General features: G+C 45.0%; 1 long non-coding RNA gene across 1 annotated transcript in view; it reads right to left on the bottom strand.

The window, feature by feature from the left end:
- Positions 1–17,793, bottom strand: part of LOC101903056 (uncharacterized) — a 197,437-nt gene that overhangs the window by 69,248 nt on the left and 110,396 nt on the right. The window contains exons 2-3 of the long non-coding RNA XR_003037759.2: positions 12,947–13,054; positions 10,272–10,305 (exon numbers count right to left, since the gene is read on the bottom strand). This is a non-coding gene — a long non-coding RNA (uncharacterized lncRNA). The remainder of the gene's footprint in view (positions 1–10,271; positions 10,306–12,946; positions 13,055–17,793) is intronic.

Raw genomic sequence — 17,793 nt, 5'->3', positions numbered from 1 at the left:
CCAGAGCCGCTGGGAACAGGTAGGGACCAGGGCTCCAGGTGGGAGAAGCAGAGCCCAGGAACCTTGGCATCAGGCCTGGGAAGCAAGACCCCGAGGCCAGGAAGTTGCAAAGTGAAGATGCAGCTGAGTAGAAACCAAAGGGCATGAGAGGCAGGGCTGGGAAAAGCCTGGGGTGCCTGCAAATGGGTGGAGCTGGAGACTAAGCTTGTTGCCACTACACCTCTCCCTTTGCAGCTTAATCGAGTCTCACCTTGGAGGCTGGCTGGTCCCAGAGCTCAGCCAGCCCCATAGCCCAAGCAACATGTGGATGACACACGTGGCAGTGGTTCAGAGGGAGGCATGAGGCAGTTCTTGGTGATGGCTGTGAGCATCCTCATTACCCCCCAGTGCTTATAACAGACGTATGACATAGAAGTGCTGCTGCTACTGCTAAGTTGCTTCAGTCGTGTCCGACTCTGTGCGACCCCCCATAGATGGCAGCCCACCAGGCTCCTCTGTCCATGGGATTCTCCAGGCAAGAACGCTGGAGTGGGTTGCCATTTCCTCCTCCGATGCATGAAAGTGAAAAGTCAAAGTGAAGTCGCTCAGTCGTGTCCGACTCTTAGCAACCCCATGGACTGCAGCCCACCAGGCTCCTCTGTCCATGGGATTTTCCAGGCAAGAGTACTGGAGTGGGGTGCCATTGCCTTCTCCATGACATAGAAGTAGGAACGCCCATATCAGATGCAGTGACGTATGACGTAACTGGGGACACCCGTATCACAGACGCAGTGACGTATGACATAACTGTAGGGTCACTCGTATCACAGACGTAGTGACGTATGACGTAGATGTAGGCTCACCTGTATCACAGATGCCGTGAGGTATGAGGTAGATGCAAGGATGCCCGAGTCACAGACGTAGTGACGTATGACGTAACTGTGCGGACGCCCGTATCACAGACGCAGTGACGTATAAGGTAGCTGTGGGTATGCCTGTGTTATAGACACAGTGATGTATGATGTAGACCTAGGGATGCCTGTGTCACAGATGTAGTGAGGTATGAGGTAGATGCAGGGACGCCCGTGTCACAGACGTAGTGAAGTATGACGTAACTGTGGGGACGCCTGTATCACAGACACAGTGACGCCTGAGGTAGCTGTGCAGACACCCATATCACAGATGCAGTGACATCTGAGGTAACTGTGGGGACGCCCGTATCACAGATGTAGTGACGTATGATGTAGCTGTGGGGACGCCCGTATCACAGATGTAGTGACGTATGATGTAGCTGTTGGGACGCCCTAACACAGACGTAGTGCCCTGTGATGTAGCTGTGGTGACTCCCGTAACACAGACGTAGTGATATGTGACGTAGGTGTGGGGACATCTGTAACAGACGTAGCAAGGTAGAGACGTAGACATAAGGACACCTGTGTCACCACATGCGAAGAATTCTAAGTGAACCAAGATGAAGAAGGAAAGTCACACATAACTGGCACAGGTAAGGAGGAAGTAACACTCCATCAGGTGATGGGGAAGCAGTGGTATAGCAGGTGACCTTCAGGGAGAGATGGAAATAAACTTCAGAGCAGGAAAGCAGGAAGGAATGGTTTTTGGAAGGCATGCTGCGATGAAAAGGTGTTGGTGGCTGAAGAGAACTGGTGTTGGGTGTCAGCCCCACAGGACTCACGTGGTGGCCCGAGGGCTGAGCTGGGGGTGGAGGACGACCATTCTGTCCTCACCCGCAACTCCTTCCAGGCTCAGAGGTGAGGAGCTCCAAATGAGAAAACTGGGAAGAAGGAAACAGAAATGCAGCGCGTGACGGGATGGCGGTTGGGTCCATCCACCAAATGCCATGGTGCCCCTGTGCACCCAGCACTGCACCAAGTCCAAGGCCCTGACAGGTAAGGATGGGCCTTACTCTCAAGGAGCTGATGCAGACATATATGGGAGGGGATTCAGACAGAGCTGCACCTGTGAGGATGGATGAGCCAGGATCCCAGCGGGCAGCAAGAAGGGAAGTTTATTCTTGTTGCAGTCTCCCTTTAGAGCATTTGGTGGGTGAAAACCAGGTGCCCATTACTCTCCTGGTACCATTTAGATATGAGAAATGTCCCAGTCACTTAAATCTCAAAGCATCACTTCATTTTAGTAATTAATGTGGCCAATCTCCTGTGATAATCAGAAGCATCACACTTCATTTCACCGGGAAAACTCTGCCTGCCTCTCCCCCTTGCATGGACTGCAGGCTGAGGTCAGCAGGAGCAAAGAGCCCCTACCCACCAGTGCACCCCCAACTGTGGTTCTGACCCCATCTTCCAGTGGTGGGTGTCTGCTTGGCCCTCATCCTGCCCTCTGGAAACCCTGAGAGCCTTCTGCCCCTCAATGCTGAGGGCTAGCCAGTCCCCAGGCGGCTGACTCTCCGGGTTGGCTGTCAGAGTGGCTGGCCCGCCAGGCTCTCTCTCCCTCCAGACTCCATCAGACTTCAGCCCACTGTGTCCCCCAGCTTCAGGGACATAGTTTAAACCTCCACATGCTTCCTCAAAGCCCCTGCGTGTTGTTTTGAGGGAGACATGCCATTCTTCCAGGTGGAACCCACAGGTTAGCTCTCTTCCTCCAAATTCTGTTCACAGCAGTTCTTTTCTTGGCCTTTTAGTTATCTTGTATAGTCTGGAGGTGGGTGGTGGACTGACAGTAGAAAACTGGTTTTCATAAGCATTCCTTGCAAATCTTGCAGTTCATTTTGGAATTTTTTAAACAAAGAAAATGGTTTTATTTCTGATATTGCACAGTTTATTACATAGGACCCTGGTGATAAGTGTAAAACTGAAGAACTCACATGCACATTTTGGAATATTTTATCTATTACTTGTGGCCTTACTGGAAACTGAGACTAAAAGTTCCAACGTAACATCCTTAGTGCATCCGTTTCTTCCCCTGGAGCATGGCATGTACAGAAAATGGTAGCATTTGTGAGGTACTCTAGGGTCCATATTCAAAAGCAGAGACATTACTTTGCCAACAAAGGTCCGTCTAGTCAAGGCTATGGTTTTTCCAGTGGCCATGTATGGATGTGAGAGTTGGACTGTGAAGAAAGCTGAGTGCCGAAGAATTGATGCTTTTGAACTGTGGTGTTGGAGAAGACTCTTGAGAGTCCCTTGGACTGCAAGGAGATCCAACCAGTCCTTTCTGAAGGAGATCAGCCCTGGGTGTTCTTTGGAAGGAGTGATGCTAAAGCTGAAACTCCAGTACTTTGGCCACCTCATGTGAAGGGTTGACTCATTGGAAAAGACTCTGATGCTGGGAGGGATTGGGGGCAGGAGGAGAAGGGGACGACAGAGGATGAGATGGCTGGATGGCATCACCGACTTGATGGACGTGAGTTTGAGTGAACTCCGGGAGTTGGTGATGGACAGGGAGGCTTGCTGCTGCTGCTAAGTCGCTTCAGTCGTGTCCGACTCTGTGCGACCCTATAGACAGCAGCCCACCAGGCTCTGCCATCCCTGGGATTCTCCAGGCAAGAACACTGGAGTGGGTTGCCATTGCCTTCTCCATTGTGTGAAAGTGAAAAGTGAAAGTGAAGTCTCTCAGTTGAGACTCGTAGTGACCCCACGGGCTTGTGCTACAATTCATGGGGTCTCAGAGAGTCGGACACGACTGAGCGACTGAACTGAACTGAACTAGGGTCCATGGATGTGCTATTGGTAGCTGAAGGGGACTGGCAAGGGGCTCCAGCTACTCTAGGCCCAATTGGACAGTTCAAGGGCACACCTAGGATCTATTTGCTCACACAATGTACTACTTCACATTGGTTGGGAAGCTGTGCACTAGGTTGTGCATGAGGCTGAAAGTGATGCAGAAGAGTAAATGATTCATTTGAGCTGTACGGTGGTGGTGATACCTGAGCTGGGATTTGAAGAATGAAGAGGAGTTCCCTAGGCAGCCAAGTAGGGTAAAGGCATTCTGAGTAACTCGGTAATTGGTGCAGCTGGAGAATTCAAGTGTGTGCTTGGTAGAAAGGGATGTGGTTGGTCAACAGGCTGGAGACTTTCATCCTGGGCAGTCCTATCCTCCAAGACTGAGAGCCATTCTTGCAGCAGTTTCTGTCACTAAGCTCCATTTTTTTAAGATCTTCTTTATAATTCACATCTAATGAATTTCCAGGTTCTGCTTGTTTCACCTTTTAGCTCTTTTTCACAAGATCCCTTCCCCTCCTTCTCCATACTTGCTGCCCTGGTCTTCCTTCTCCCACCTTGTAAAGCAGGACCATTGTCCCGTCTTCCTTGCCCACCTGCCCCTCTCCCAATCCATTTTGTGCACTACGACCAGTGATGTGAAAACATCAAGGCAAGCTTAACCGCCACCCCACCCCCCGATCATTTTACATCTCATTCTGTGGAAATACCCTGCCTTGCCACAAGTCCATCCAGATCCACACACTCTAGAACCTTCCACCTGTGAGACCTCCCTGCCTACCTCTCCCCTCTCCCCTGGGCCCACTCTGCTCCAGCCACACCAGTGTCCTGGCTCGTCCTCAAATTGGCCAAGTACAGCTGCCTCAGGGCTTTGCACTTGCTCTTCCCTATTCTCAGATAGCTTATTCCTCAGGTGTGTGTGTGTGTATGTGTGTGTGAGCACATGCACATGCTCATGCTCAGTCACTCAGTTGTGTCTGATTCTTTGTGACGCCATGGACTGCAGCTCACCAGTCTCCTCTGTCCATGGGATTTTCCCAGCAAGAATACTGGAGTGGGTTGCCATTTCCTCCTCCAGGGGATCTTCCTCAGATAGTCAAAGCTTTCTCCTTTGACATCTTCAAAGTCTCAAACACCACTTCATAAGAGACCATCTGTAAAAATAGCAGCTCAACCCCGGATACCCCTACCTGCTCTGCCTACTTTATCTTCTTCCAGAGCATCAGTTACCACGTAGCTGATGCACGTTTATTTGATTATTAGAATGTGAGTCTGCGAAGGTAGAGCTTAGTCCTCTTCCCTGAAGCATCCTCAGTGCCTGGCTGGCAGGAGGCTCTTGATGGCAGTTCCAAATGATGGGCCAATAAAGAGAGGTGGGAGGAGGTGGAGAATGTCTGACTCACTTCACACCCAAGGTTTCTCCAGCCTGGAAAAGTCATCTCCTTTGACACCAATCATTTATTGAAGATTGACTATACGTGGGCCTTTGTGCTAGGCATTTTACATGTATTACCTCAGTTAGTCTCTGCAATGATCTATAAAATATACACTATTTCTAGCCCCTCTTTTTAATATAATGTGGGTTTTACAGAAAATTAAAACATATAACAATGCATTCAAATATACAACAACGTATACTTTAAACCCCATTCACTCTTGCAATTTGTTTACTTTTCCTGACCTTTTTATGTGTACACATAAATGCATACACATAGGATTGGGACTTTGTGTTTTTACCTGCTTGTTTTTTCCTTTACAAAAATGAGATCCTGCTACAGATGTTATTATACAGATATTGTGATGTGTCTCAGAGATTTTTGTCATGAAAATTAACAAGATATATCTCACTTTTACTCTTGGCTTCTTACAGAGGATACACCATAATGCATTCAATTCATCCCCTATTGCTTCACATTCATGTTGGGGTTTTGTTTTGGTTCTACTATATTGAAAATAATTCTGTTTACAAATAATAAATGCTGGAGAGGGTGTGGAGAAAAGGAAATCCTTCTACACTGTTGGTGGGAACATAAGTTGCTGCAGCCACTATGGAGAATAGTATGGAGGTTCCTCAGAAAACTAGAGTTACTATATGATTTAGCAATCCCACTTTTGGACATATACTGGAGAGAACTATAATTCAAAATGTTACATGCACCCCAATGTTCATAGAAGCACTATTCACAATAGCCAAGACATGGAAACAACCTAAATGTCCATCAACAGAGGAATAGATAAAGACGTGGTGCATATACACAATGGAATACTACTCAGCCACAAAAAACAATAAAACAATGCCACTCGTGGCATCATTGATGTACTCAGATTATCATACTAAGTGAAGTAAGTCATAAAGAGAAAGACATACTATATGATATCACTTTTATGTGGAACCTAAAATATTACACAAAGGAACTCTATGAAACAGAAACTGACTCAGACATAGAGAATAGACTTCTTGTGGCCAAGGGGGAGGGGCTGGGGGAGGGACGGAGTCGGAGTTTGGGGTCAGAAGATGCAAGTTAGTATATATAGAATGGATAAACAACAAAGTCCTACTGTATAACACAGGGAACTATATTCAGTATCCTGTGATAAACCACAATGGAAGAGAATATTTTAGAAAGAAATAACTGAATCACTTGGCTGTATAGCGGAAATTAACACAACATTATAAATCAACTATACTTCAATTTTAAAAAAATCAAAAACAATTCTATAATAAAAATCTGTCTCCCTATATTTTCAATCAGGCTGAGGTAGATTACTACGTATTAGGAGGGAGATTCTAGACAAAATTCCTAAGTCAGCAAATATGCATATACTGATGATGTACTGGGCTTCTCCAGTGGCTCAGTGGTAAAGAATCTGCCTGCCAATACAGGGGACGTGGGTTTGATCTCTGGGTTGGGAAGATCCCCTGGAGAAGGAAATGGCAACCAGTTCCAATATTCCTGCCTGGGAAATCCCATGGACAGAGGAGCCTGGAGGGTTACATTCTATGGGTAAAAGTTGGACATGACTGAGCAACTAAGCAACAACAAATTGATGTATTAGGATCTGGTCCTGTGGCTGTGGTCTCTGCAGCAGAGGTAGCCAGTGCCTCACTCATATCCCTCCACTCACCATCACCAGGCAGGCTGCCCCACCTCTGCCTGAGGCTTCCCAGGGCCACCAGAGCTTCTCTGTCTTTGTGTAAGCAATGGAATGAATACCCCAAAGCAGATTTCAATCAGTGACCCACAGGAGTTAATGGACATGCACCCGTTGAAGGGTTAACTCTGTGTTTTGAGTTTTTCACTGGATCTCAGCCATTCCTTTGCTCTCAGTGGTAACTTGATTGACAGCACACTCTTGATTGACAGCCTTCCCTTTCCTGGCTCCCTTCCTCCATCCCCTACTCAGGTTTCTCAAGTTCAACTCCCAAATGAACCCTCATACTCAAGTCTTTGTCCTGGTGTCTGTTTCTGGAGAGTCAGAACTAAGATACTCATTTATTTCTGGGGGGAAAAAAAGAGTTTATTCTCTAAGTAAAGGTGATGCATGAACCTGGTGTTTTTTAAATATATAGAGATAGAAAATGAAAGGTTAACATCGTTCCTCTTTAAACTTCTAGTCTCTCTACCCAACAGTAATGCCTGTTGACAGTACCCTTTATTTCTTTCCAGATAAAACACATGATTATACAAATATCTACACATATCCTTTTAAATTTACATAAGTGGAGTAATTCTAAACACTATGCCTGGCATCTTTTTTCCACTTAATGACATAGTCTTGGAAACCAGTTTTATTTGCACATGCAGATCTTTAAATAACAGTTTAATGGCCTTATATTCTATGGCAATCCCATAGTTTTCTAACCACTTTCCAGTTGCTCAGTCATGTCTGACTCTTTGTGACCCCATGGACTTGTAGCCTGCCAGGTTCCTCTGCCCATGGGATTTCTCCAGGCAAGAATACTGGAGTGGGTTGCCATTTCCTTCTTTAGGGGATCTTCCTGACCCAGGGATCGACCGCAGGTCTCCCTCATTGTAGGTAGATTCTTTACTGTCTAAGCCACCAGAGAAGCCCAAGTCTCCTATTAAAGAACATTTATTGTTTCCAATATTATGAATATACCACCATGCTGTGAAAAAAAGATTTTGTACACAGACCTTAGCTCAATCTTAAAATTTTAAATTAATTCATAACAAAACTGTTGTGTCAAGGGATATATATGTTTATACTTATTTTTCTGTTTTAGATGTTACTGTTTTCCCCTCTTCAAGTTGATTGCATTGATTTACACTCTGATCAACAGTGTGTAAATGTCTGTTTACCATGGCTTCCCCCACACTGAGGTTATCAAACATTTTAATGTTAACTAATCCTTGAGGTGAAAAGGTTATCTCATCATTTTATTGTGATTTCTACTTGTTCATTTCCTTGACTCATTTTTTAATTGTATTTTTGTCTTCCTTTTGATTTCTAAGAGCTTTTAATTAATTTTCTATTGAGGTAACATTGCTTTACAACATTACATAAGTTTCACGTGCACAACATCATATTTCCTCTTCTGTGTACCTTACAGCAAGCTCATGACCAAAATTTTAGTGTCCAGCCATTACCATATGAATGACCGCATTTATCCATTTTTCCATCCTAACCCCCTTACACCACCCCTTCCCTGCTGGTAACCACTACTCTGTTCTCTGTATCAACCTTTTGTTTTTGTTTGGTTTGATTTCTTTACTTATTTTCTTTGTTTTTTAAATTTGACCTATGAGTGAAATCATATGGTATTTGTCTTACTTTGTCTACTTATTTCACTTAGCATAGTACCATCAAGGTCCATCTGTGTTTTTTGGCAAATGTCAGATTTTATCTTTTTTATGGTTGAGTAGCTGTGTATGTGTGTGTGTGCTTACTCAGTGTCCGACTCTTTGCAACCACATGGACTGTAGCCTGCCAGGATCCTCTGTCCATGCAATTTTCCAGGCAAGAATACTGGAGTGGGTTGCCATTTCCTCCTCCAGGGGATCTTCCTGACCCAGAAACTGAACCCTTGTCTTTTGCATCTCCTGCATTGGCAGGTGGATTCTTTACCACTGACCATCTGGGAAGCACCATGGTTGAGTAGTACTCCATTGTATATGTACACCCTATCTTCTGTATCCATTCATTATTTGATGGGCACTTACGTTGTTTCCATATCTTGGCTATTGTGAATAATGCTGTAATTTACATGGGTATGCATGTATCTTTTCTAATTAGTTTCTAAGTGCTTTTATATCAGGTACGGCTACAAACCTGCTAGATATAGTACTTACATTTATTTTCTCCCATTCTATGATTTTCCTTGAACTTTTGAGTAATGATATATTTTCTTATACAAAGGTCTTAAATTATTAAATCAAGTCTGTTCATCTTTTTTTCATAGTTTCTCAATTCTATACCATGTTTAAGATGTCTGTCCTGCCCCAAGTTTATAAAAACATCCAACTACCTTCTAATTCTTTAAGAGTTACATTTTTGCATTTAGATCACTAATCCAGCTGGAGTTTATTTTTCTGAGTGGTGTTGGTTGTTAGAAGCAACTATAGAGAAATGGAAGTGAGGCAGAGAAGACAGGCCAAAAAGAGAATGCAGGGCAGTGAGAGTGGGGAGTTGCCATGGATCAGAACCAGCTGACAGCCTTCCTCAGGAGGGTGAAGTCCATCCTTTTTAAGGACTCTTATCAGTGGTGCAAAGGAGCCAGTTTGTTCTGGCTCCAAGGGCCAAATTATTACATTATTATAAGTTAAATCTTATAACATTATAATTATACTTTTTAAAGGTAAAATTATTCCAAGTTTATCACTTCCTCCTGATTATTTTACTGTGTTTTACTATTACCTATGTTCCTGAGGTTATTTCTATCATATGTGTATGGTGGAAATATAATGGTGATGCCATGTTGGAAGCTTGAATAGGTCATAGAGGGAGTATTTACACCATGGAAACTGGCAAAGCTACAAGTCATGGTCTTTTTTTTTTTTTTCCCCTTTGGGGATCCAGTTGGTAAGCATTTCCCAGCACACCACTGACTTAGCCCTTTTCCAGATGTCTATTCAGAGAGGAGGCTGGCATGTCAGACAGGAAACTCAAGCATCAGTTATGGAGTCAGACTGGAGGACACTGAGATCCATTCCAGTCCTAACATTCTATGATTCTTTGATGCTTGTAATTACTCTCAATGGCTATACTGCTAGAGGGGAATTTAGCTCAGAAAAACCTGCTTTTAGGGGATTTCGCCATAGTTTCCACATTCCGAAACTGGATCTCATTTTAGTGTAGTTCAGTCCCTTGATGAATCCTGTAGAGGATTCTTCCCTGTGATGCCTCCAATCTGGATTCCAGTGCAGCAACTCAGAGCTCTAGATAGAATTATTAACCATTGTCCATCTGTTTTGCATTTGATATTGTGTTCGTCAAAGATTTGACTCTCTCTTTAAAGTAGTCAGAATGCACTGACCACTTTACTTCCTCCCTGACTACATGGCACCTCCTATCTAGTAGAAAGCAAAAGAAGGTTGGGGGAAAGAGGAACAAAAGATGAGCTTCGGATCTTACCCCAACTCTTGAAGCAACGAAAGCATTGTTTACCCTGGTTAAAAACAAAGGCCTTTGTTAGTATTCATAAATCAGTTTTTCAGATAAAGATAAGAACATTTAAAAGATGCATGAAAGTCATAGGAAAAAGTGTAACATTCAAGGAGTTCTTATATATGATCTTAGGAGAACCTTCTCACTTGGATTAGGAGAAGGTTACTTTTTTCTGTTTTCTTTTAAAGATAAGAGACCTTGTAAAAGTGTTTAGCACACATTTAGAAATCCCTACAGAATCAATGAAAACATTAATTTATCCCAAAACAAATCCATCTACCATATTAATAATGTTTAGGGGGCTCCTTCCACCAAGAATTTTATTTCTCTTTCACAAATACACCATAGAAGTCATTTTGCTCCCATTTCACAGATAGTCAGACTGGTCTATTGACAGTCCCCCAAGCATTCTAAACTATTTCCAATTTCTCTCCTTTCCCTCTTTCTGCCTAAAATTCTGTCTCTCCTCTTTTCATGTAATCATCTCAATTCTTTATGATCCCATGCAGTCTTTCTTTAATTATTCCCCAGTTCAGCAATGCATTGGTTTCAGGACTCACAACTCCTGCTTTCTGTACCACTCATTTGGTGCCTTATCATACCTTCCTTTATGACTTACTGTTGTTAACTCCATTTCTACTGAGTATGGTTTTACTCCAGCATTTAGACAAGAGGTTTTTATCCTGGGATGCATAGACCCCTTAGGACCACAGGGAAACTGGGGATGTCATGAAATTTTCTAAAATTTGGTGTGTATGTGCCTTTTTAGGGGCAAAAAATTATCTTTCATCATATTCTCCAAGGGATTTTTAACCTGAGAGTTCCACCTCTTGGAGGACAGAAACTAGATGATACATTTTATTGTATTTTTTGCAATATATTCAGTAACTCAGCTCAGTAACTGAATGGGCACAGGGTCAGTTTAATGTTTCCACTTATTTGCTATAAATCAATCTCTTCTTTTCCAAACTAAGAAAGAGGAACAACATGGTTTGTCTGTTTCCATCTTACAGTTGAGCACATATGAAGATAATAGATGTTTAAACATTTTGAAAAATACAAAACAATACAATTATAAGAGCTCCCTTGAGACATGGAATATGGGAATTCTGCATTCATGAAAATCTCTCTCATTCATTTACCTTTTATGGAACTTCTTCCAAAGAAGCAGAGCTTGGAAAATATTTTTCCCTTGATACAGAGAGGAGGCTGGCATGCCAGAGAGGAAACTCGATATGAAGCAATTCACCAGGTGAAGCATTCATTAATTCACTCTCCATTCATTAATGGTTTTTATTTCCTTATTAACTCTCATTCTCTCTAATACTATTCCCATTCTAATTCTGAGTGTGTTCAGTATTCTCTCAGACACTCCTTGCAACAGCCTAGCCTCTCATTTCCTGAACCTTCTCTCCTCCAATGATGTGACCTTTTCCCCCACTCATGCCCTCACTCCCATGGTCATACCTAGACTTTGTCTTTATCTTGTCTACACTGCTCCTGTGAAGGTAGAATAATGACAACCCCCCACCCCCCCACACACACACCAAAAGATATCTATGCTCTGATTCCTAGAATCTGTGAATAAGGCGCATTAGATGGCAAAGAGGGATTAAGGTTATTAACCAGCTGACCTCACAGAGAGAGTATCCTGCATTACCCAGATGGGCCTCCGACAACCACAAGAACCCTTTAATGTGGAAAAGGGAAGACGAAGAGGATGTCAGAATGATGCTATGTGAGAGGAACGTGACCCACTGTTGCTGGCTTTGAAGATGAAGGAAGAGGACCAAGAGCTGAGGAATGTGGGTGATCTCTGTGAGCTAGAAAAGGCCGAGGTGTGGACTCACCCCTGGAGCCTCCAGAAAGGAACACAGTCCAGCCAACATAGTGCCTTCAGCCCACTGAGACCCACTTCAGAATGCTGACCTCTAAGAATGATAAAATAATACATTTGTATTGTTTTATTTTTTCAAATATTTATTTATCTATTTGGCTGCATCGGTTCTTATTTGCAGTATGCGGGATCATTGTTATGTGATGTGGGATTCTCTAGTTGTGGTGTGAGGGCTTAGTTGGCCTGTGGTATGTGGGATGTTAGTTACCTGACCAGGGATCGAACCTATGTCTCCTGCATTGGCAGGTGGATTCTTAATCACTGAAACACCAGGGAAGTCCCTCATTTGTATTATTTTAAGCCAATAAATCGGAGAAGGAAATGGCAACCCACTCCAGTGTTCTTGCCTGGAGAATCCCAGGGACAGGAGAGCCTGGTGGGCTGCCATCTATGGGGTTACACAGAGTCGGACATGACTGAAGAAGTGACTAAGCCAATAAATTGTGATAACCTATGACAGCAGCAATAGGAAACCAGCATATCTTCCCTCCAGTGGCAAATGAAGTCCAGTTTGCCTCCAGGCAACCCACTCTCCTATCTTTACAATTTATACCCTCTAGTACTCAATTCTAGCAATGCTTTGACCCCACTAAGTCCTACAGTCCATTGATCCTATAACCTATGATCTCACTCCATACGTCCTGCTCCCCTGAGAAAAATCCCAACTCTCATTGAATCCAACCCTCCGCCTTTTGTAGTTGAACCTCGGGACTGAATGTGGGTGGAGAAAAAACACACAACCAACCTTGAGACTCAGGAAGTATCTCTGTGTGCCTGCAAATCCCCAGGAGGATTCCATGATTCCTTCACCCTCTTGGTCTCCTAGGAGAAAGTTTCACAACCTCTTTTCTCTCTGAAAGTGAAAGTGAAAGTCGCTCAGTTGTGTTGATTCTTTGCGACCCCATAAACTATACAGTCCACGGAATTCTCCAGGCCAAAATACTGGAGTGGGTAGCTATTCCTTTCTCCAGGGGGTCTTCCCAACCCAGGGATCGAACTCAGGTCTCCCACATTGTAGGTGAATTCTTTACCATCTGAGCTATCAGGGAAACCCGCTCTTCTCTGGAAATCATCAGATCCTCTTTCTCCAAATCTCCAAATTCACCCTTTGCTAATTTTGTGTGAATGTGACCTTTCTATTCCAGTGAAAAAGTAGACAGTCAGAAGAGGGCTTCCTTACACCCTACCATCTCACCTACCCACCCACTCGTCTACACTGACTTCTCTCCCATATCTGCAAACTATCTCTAGGAGTGTCTATCTAAGCTCTGCCCATTCAGAGGAACAGAGCCCCATTTCATCTCTCCAGCTTCTGTTTCCTTTTGTTCCCATGAAGTCACTCTTCATGGGATCCTGTGCTCAGCACCTGAAGAGCCTGCTATTCACCACCACCCCCTAGTATCCTCTTTTGGCCCCATATCCCCTCTTCTGTTACTGCCATGTTCCTCTTCTCCCATCTTCTCTTGAACTGCTTGGGGTCAGCCCTGCATCCTCGCCCCTGAAACCGCCCTTGATTATGTCACCAGAGCTTCCCCATGGCCGAATCCAGTGGTCAGTTCTTGGTTGCATGGGACTTGGCCTGTCAGCAGCATCTGGCATCACCTCTGGCCTGAATTATCAGCAAGTGTCCTGAAACAGTCTCTCAGCTCTGTTTAGCTGCCCTGGGTCTGTTTTCTACTCAGCAATCAGAGTGCCCCTGTGTTGTTTTGTTTTCAGTAGACAGGGTCCTGTCACCCCTCAGGTAATAACCAGCCAAAGCATCTCAGCTCACTCCAGATACAAGCCAAGGTCCTGACAGTGGTCCACAGCATGCCATACAGGGGCTGGTCACCTCCCTGGCCTCACCTGCTGACACTTCTTTCCTGCTCCCTCTGCGCTAGCCTCAGGGCCTTCTTGAGGCTCCTCAGACACACACAGAGAGACTCTGCCCCTGGAGTATCTGCCTGGAGAGTTCTTCCTCTAGAGCAGCACAACCCTCCCCTTCTTCCCTGAGGTCTCTGCTCAGATGTCACCTTATCACAGTGGCCTCCCCGACAGCATCCACAAATAATAATACCCCTGGCTCACCCCTAGCTGCTTTATTCCATGCTATATTTTTTTCATAACACTTATCACTATCTGAGATTTCACATATATATGTATTAATATTTACATTAAGTTTAGATTTGATAGTTAATAATTTGATTATTTAATAAACATTTAATATTACTATCATTAAATTATGTATAATATTACAGTATATACTATTATATAATAGATTGAAAGTGTTAGCTGCTCAGTTGTGTCTGACTCTTTGTGATCCCATGGAATTCTACAGGCAAGAAGACTGGAGTGGGTAGCCATTCCCTTCTCCAGGGGATCTTCCCAACCCAGGGATCGACCTGGGGTCTCCTGCATTGCAGGCAGATTCTTTACCATCTGAGCCATGTCATATGTATGTGACATATACATATAAATAGCAGGTGGTGATTGCAGCCATGAAATCAAAAGACGCTTACTCCTTGGAAGGAAAGTTATGACCAACCTAGACAGCATATTAGAAAGCAGAGACATTACTTTGCCAACAAAGGTCTGTCTAGTCAAGGAAACCACTGGTTTTTCCAGTGGTCATGTATGGATGTGAGAGTTGGACTATAAAGAAAGTTGAGGGCAGAATAATTGATGCTTTTGAACTGTGGTGTTGGAGAAGACTCTTGAGAGTCCCTTGGACTGCGAGGAGATCCAACCAGTCCGTCCTAAAGGAGATCAGTCCTGGGTGTTCATTGGAAGGACTGATGTTGAAGCTAAAACTCCAATCCTTTAGCCACCGGATTATGAAGAGCTGACTCATTGGAAAAGACCCTGATGCTGATCAAGATTGAAGGTGGGAGGAGAAGGGGACGACCGAGGATGAGATGGTTGGATGGCATCACCGACTCAATGGACATGGGTTTGGGTGGACTCCGAGAGTTGGTGATGGACAGGGAGGCCTGGCATGCTGCGGTTCATGGGGTCACAAAGAGTCGGACACGACTGAGCGACTGAACTGAACTGAACTGATATATATAAAATATATTATTTTTTCTCACTCACAAAACTATAAATACCGTCATGACGGGTTTTTGTCTTGTTCCTCGATACAGCTCCAGCACATAGAAGAGCATCTTATGTGTAGCTAAACAAGTCTCTTGACTGAGGATAAGACTGGATGGATGAACCCCTGACTAGGTGTATCCAGTGTGGCCGTAGCCCTCTGCACTGTTTTGGCAGTGAGCAAGCAAGATGAGCTTTTCGTCGATTTGCACTTCTCAGCTTTAGCTCTTATCAAATATTGATAGGTGTGATCCTGAGAGTGGGTCTACCTGACTAATGTCTTTTTAACCTCAAGGGGCATCTTCTCCAGGGAGATCCTGGACTCCTGTGATGTCACCACCACCTGGATCTATGTTTTCTTTGGACAATCTTCCCTTAAAAGCATCCTCCTTGGGGGATGAGGGTGAGGAATAGAAGTTAATTATTGATGCTGTTGGAGAACGTTCTGATTTCTGTGAAAACCACTGTCTATTTTTCAGGAGAGTTTTGTACCAAGGGAGAGCAGCACTGCTTCCCCACTGTGGAAGGAACAGCTCAGGTCCAAAACCACCCTTTGAAAGCAGCCCTGACCCAATAATCAGTGTGTAACGATTGGACTGACCCAATGCCAACTCTGTTAACTGGAACATGGAAATATTGGGCTTCTCTGGTGACTCAGTAAAGAATCTGCCTGCAGTGCAGGAGACCTGGGTTCAATCCCTGGGTTGGGAAGATCCCCTAGAGAAGGGAATGGCAACCCACTCCAGTGTTCTTGCCTGGAGAATCCATGGACAGAGGAGCCTATTGGGCTACAGTCCATGCGGTCACAGAGTTGGACATGACTGAGTGACTAAATAACCACATGGAAATAAACACTCTTAGAAAACTCTGTTGTTGTTAAGTCAATAAGTTGTGCCTGACTCTTTTGCAACCCCAAGGACTATAGCCCACAAGGCTTCTCTGTCCATGGGATTTCCAAGGCAAGAATACTGGAGTGGGTTGCCATTTCCTTCTCCAGGGGATCTTCCCAACCCACGATCGAACCCTAGTCTCCTGCTGGGCAGGAGACTTTGCCACTGAGCCACCTAGGAAGCCCCTTAGAGAAATAGAGGCGGGTAAATTTTTCTCTTCCATTTTCACCTTTTCTTTAAAGGTGGTAACAGCAGGCCCCTGTGAAGCCCCCTCCCACACAGTTCCAGAAGCACAGTGCTTCTCAGAGCATCCGAAGGCTGGACCAAGCAAAGGCTCTTTCAAATCCCTGCCAAGCAAACCCTCTGCCTTAAATCATTATCATCAATAATCCAAATAGGACCTCGTTTCTGAACAGGGCATCGATTGAACCAGATCCACCTTCACCCTTGACCTTGAGGATGAAAGGAGGCATATGACTCACTACATCTGCAGCAGAGCAACAAATGTGAGTGGTTAGATCATGACCCTGAGAGTGCAGCTCGCTCTGGTGGCTTGCATGCTTGGGCAAGTTATTTAGACTCTGTGCCCGTAAAATGGGGAAGAAACAGCACAGAGTCCACTGAATGACTGTGAGGCTGCGTCAGTGGGTGAACGTATGAGGTCAGTGCCCAGCATCTCACAGTACTCAGGAGAGCATTGACTCGGGAGTAGCAGGGCCTGGAGGTGTGCGGCCCTGGTTGATCACTTGGGGACCCAGGGCGTGGTATTTAAGTATGCCTCAGCTTCTTCACCTGTAAATGGGGACAATTGTATTACTCAAACCATAGAGTTGTTCAAAGGATTAATCTGAAAAATATGCATATAATTCGCTGAACTTTTTGATGGGTGCTTGGTCAGTGATGCTGCTGTTTACTGCTGTCTTCATCATCTTTCCCACCTGTGAATGCCCCTCCAACCGCCCACCCCACCCTCCCGCACGTCTTGAGAACTGTCCTCAGGTAACAGAGCCCACACAGGGATGCATGCGGGGAATGCCCATCCCTTCCCTAATACATATGTGAGAGCCGTTTTAAGTGGGAGGCTGTGGGGAGGACCCTTGAAACAGGAAGAGCAGTAGGACTGGAGTCAGCAGCCTTGACTCTCAATCTGATCACTTGCATTCACCAGCTGTGTGTCCACCACCAACCTGCAACCCTCTTTGTGCCTCCCTGTCCTTCCCCATAGAACCAGCTTCCATGAGGACCAGTGAGGGGGTGTTTATCTGAATATGAATGGAAAGGCTGAAGAAGGGAAGACAAGGTTCCGAGGCAGACAGTAACAAGACCAAGGAGGCCAGCAGAGTGTGGGAGAGTCCAGACCAGGTCCTGCGGTGTTGGGGGTCGGTGTGTGTGGGGGTGCCTTTGCCTGGAGGGGAGGCGCCTCTGGAGGCCTCAAGTCACAGCCCAGGATGGGGTGCAGAGGCCAGCTGATGCACACCGCCAGGCATCGCTGCGCCATTCCCTTCAGGGAACTCATCTTGTGCCCATAGCTGTGGGGAAGGAGTAGAGGGTTTCCTTCTGGGCACCCTGGGCACAGAGCTCCAAAGACAGGAGGGTGCTCCCTGGGCAGGACCTGGCTGAGCATCCCTGA

The sequence above is a fragment of the Bos taurus genome, chromosome 13 (genome assembly GCF_002263795.3).
Source record: "Bos taurus isolate L1 Dominette 01449 registration number 42190680 breed Hereford chromosome 13, ARS-UCD2.0, whole genome shotgun sequence".
NCBI lineage: Eukaryota > Metazoa > Chordata > Mammalia > Artiodactyla > Bovidae > Bos > Bos taurus.
This window is presented reverse-complemented; position numbering and strand designations above follow the sequence as displayed.